The sequence below is a fragment of the Battus philenor genome, unplaced genomic scaffold, assembly GCF_028537555.1.
Source record: "Battus philenor isolate CCGP_79_NKW_IND1 unplaced genomic scaffold, ilBatPhil1.0.hap1 SCAF_13, whole genome shotgun sequence".
NCBI lineage: Eukaryota > Metazoa > Arthropoda > Insecta > Lepidoptera > Papilionidae > Battus > Battus philenor.
This window is the reverse complement of record NW_027181675.1, coordinates 6195242-6199426: the sequence shown is the minus strand read 5'-3', so window position 1 is coordinate 6199426 and position 4185 is coordinate 6195242.

Sequence of the window (4185 nt, the reverse complement as noted above, 5' to 3'; positions counted from 1 at the left end):
TCCTAAATGACTGGACAAACAGGCGGTAGACGAGCACCCTGAATGAAGTGGCAGAAGAAACTCCAGCCACGCTTTTATCATGAATATGTATCAATGTTTTTTCGTAGATATAGGCTCTGCAACGGATCATACCTTGACGGGTCTTACAAGTAAAACTGTTTACCGAAAGGATCATAAATAAAAAATGAAACAACATTTATTCAAATATTATATTCAAATACAACTATGTAGATTAATACATTAACAGCGCAACGGAGTATTGTAAACTTTATTTAACGAATAAACATGATTTTCATATCGAAGCTACGAACACGGTCATGTTAAATATCGTATGCCTTTCTCGGCTACATCATTACAACATAGAACATTTACATACAAAAGCGAAGCTTTCGCAACAAATTATTTTATAAATTCTTACATATACTCCAACACGGGTAACAATAATGAAAGACAATTGTATATCCAAATAAATATAGGATAATGCTATATTTTTGAGCACCAACTAATTTAGGCTATTCATTTCAATAATTTAAGACAGGATTTCAATTTCAAACACTAACTCGGATAACGTTATTACACTTTCTTCAATGAACAAACAAGAAGAACTGGATTTGTAGCAGTGATAAGGGAAGTATATTTTTTTGATTAATTTACATTAAGCATGTATCTTAATTTTATTTGAAAACTCGTATATAGGATTAGAAACTAATTTATATTAAGTTACAGCGTATATTATATTCACCTGCAGCTAATAACAACTTCGCCATTTTTATCTAGATTCTCGCCTGTATAACGCGTTAGTTATTCTTAGTCTGGCCATAAATACTGATACATTAAAAAAAACTATAATTACATTTCAATTTGAAACATGTCATTCTTATCATGAATATTAATTTTATTCGCGGCTATCGTGTTAAATATTTGTGTGATATTGAGATGAAGTGGGTTGTTATACAGAACTGCTGTAATAGCACTACACAAAATCAGTATGGAGCTAAGAGCGATTTTTAAATTTTTTCACCTTCTTTGTATGAGCTGAAAGTTTGTTTACTAAGTTATTAATAGGTACAATAAAACATCTTCTGATTTGTGACAGTGATAGATCAGAACTCTTACGAATTTCGTACGAAATAAAACAGTGAAAATAAAAACATGATAAAAAAACCTGCTCTTAAGCAAAAACATTTTATTTGGGGAAACGAGTATACAATCTAAAACCATCTCGCGAATTATAAGAGAATTGGATCCTACATCCTGTAAAAGACGCACGGATCATTATTTGACTATTAAAACCAATGGTTACATTTTGAATCAGTATCACATATTATAATTTTATAACATTTATATAAAAGCTAATATACAGTTATTAATTTATAATAACTAAACCTAATGTTTTATGTAATACCAATAAAAAAATTATTTTTCTCGTCTCAATATTTATGGCTAGGCTAAGTATACATTTACCTTTTTAGCAAAAAACTATGATAAGGGATAGTAAATCCTGTTTTTTTTTATTGTGATAAAATAAAATAGTTTTTTTGCTGCCCTATACGTTCATTTTATATTTTTAACTGATCTAATGTTTAATAACAATATGATGTGAAAATCAACGTAAATAGATAAACTTTCTGGAATGAATAATAAAGTAGGCCAATTTAAAATGTATGTCACCTTATACTACGCTACAATCGTTATAGACCATAAACCTCTTAGGCATGAAGTGGCACTGAAAGTTCGTAAACGTCATCTTATTATGTACTAAACATTAATACTATGTGTAAATATTCTTTATTTTTTAAGTTGATAAAGATCAAAGATCGCCTCAATGACCTGTTTTGCTCGCATCCAGCGACTTCCCAGACTATGTCATCGGTCCACCTAATAGTGTGGTATCTATCTACCGGCTCCTGGTCGAGAACCTTTCAGCCCCGTCGGCCATCCGTTGCACGAGCGGTGTGCTCCTTTCGTTTGCCACTTCAAATGAGCAACTCTTCAAGCTACGTCGGTGTACTTGGTTTTACTGCGGATCTTTTTATTTCTGATTCAATATCGCAGCGAAATTCCCAACGTTGCCCTTTCCATTACTCTCTGGGTGACTTTGACCTTTCTCATGAGACCCATCGTAAGCGATTACGTCTCGGATATTGGTCACAGACCTTCATTTTCAGACATTGTTGTATTTGGACGATAAATTGTTTCAGAGCTTCGTTAAAGCTGCCCATCAGAGTTTGATTCGGCAAGTGATCTCTTACACACATTATTTTTTTACCAAAATGTTACTCCGTAGCGAGGAATCAGAAATACTAACATACATGTTTCGATTTTTTTTGATATTCCTGTTGTTCACAAACAATGTACATTTATGTAGAGTGATAGGTTACCGGAGTATCTTAAAGGAAGTGAATGTAAAACTCATTTGCTGTCACCTTACTCAATCCGAATGTCACTGGCAAATAACGTAATCAAAATATAGTAAGAATCATAAAGCAAATTTAAGAAAAACAATTTCTAAATTTGGTTTACTACATATTAAAATTATTTATTGTTTACTATCTATCCCTGTACTGCCTGAAGTTATTGGCCTGTGGCATTCTAATAGAATAACTAAATTATTATAACATATATAAGACCGATCACTTAATATAGAATGTTTGGTTTATTTACCACTTATACATATTAAATAAATTTATCAAAAAATGCTTCAAAAGATCAAAAATTTTACAACTTTTCATTAGCCTGACGGTGTTGCATTAATGTATCGTTTACAAATTATTCTCGAAGTACTAAACAAGAAGTCAGACTTGCCTAAGAGGTTTATAGAAGTGTATTTAGACACCTGTAATTTTGTATTCTCCAATAGTACGCGTTTACCAGATAAATAATGACCAGAGATTGAACATTTGGATGCGTATTCATAAGTTCGTATATTGGCTTAATATATATAATTATTAAAAGTATTTATGTATGGACGAAATCCTGGTATGCAAATTGACGACCGAGATGGAAAACTAATTTAGTGATACGAGACTCTGATAATAGTTCCTTTTGTAAATTTATCTGAATACTATATATATATATATATATATATATATATATATATATATATATATATAATACTGTATATATATAGTATTATGATAACATAGTCATATCTATGAACATCACTTGATGAATGATATAGAATTCGCTTCTTAGCTGACATCTACTCGATGAAAATAATATTCTTACCGAATTTCAAGTCTCTAAACCATGGTTCCAGAGATGAGGTGATGAGTCAGTGCATTGGTGCATGGTGTGTATATATATATATATATACAGAGATTACTGACACCCCTTCATAATGTTTTAACTAAAATAGATCTAGGCAAATACGCATCCGATTATTCATATCTCTTATAATAACAAATAACAATATTCAACAAGACAAATAGGAATTCATCTTATACATTTAGTAAATTCATCAAAAGTGTGTTTATCTCGATCTTCATATAAAAATGTATAAAATTACAGATGCACGTTTATATCAAATTCATTACTGAATTTTCTATTAATCAAAGTGCGTTACTAATGGCAAGTAAAAATAAGATCAATTAAATCTAAACGTTCATCGCAATTTAATTTATAATACAATTATACAAAAATATTACTCAAGTCAAGCTACGTATGAGATTCAATTAATAATTCAACTAATTTATTTTAATGTTAAAGTTTTAATGTTAACTTTATTTTAAATGCCGCATACATTTGGAATGAAAGCAGAACAATAAACGAAGGAATGCATTCATAACACCTATGACGCGACAAGAAAATACGACAAACAATAAATTAAGTTATTATTTTTAAAACTGTTTTTTCTTCCAATTTTATTCTTAATATACGATATTTAGGAATATTAAAAAATATAACATAGAACTCTATCACACTGGGTAAAAAAGGAATACACAAAACATATATACATATACGTGAATGTGCGCGAGTGTAAAAATATATGTATTCAAATTTCAAGGCAAATATAAATATCGTTGATACGAATGTAGAATCAATTTGATATTTTACGTTTAAACGTAAAATTTTATTTTTATTTTTAATTCATAAATTCAAATTACTTTATTATTGTTTGTTCCTAAATGAAATTTGATAGTATTTAACCATCAAAGAAAATACTTCTTAACTCTTTACTACCAA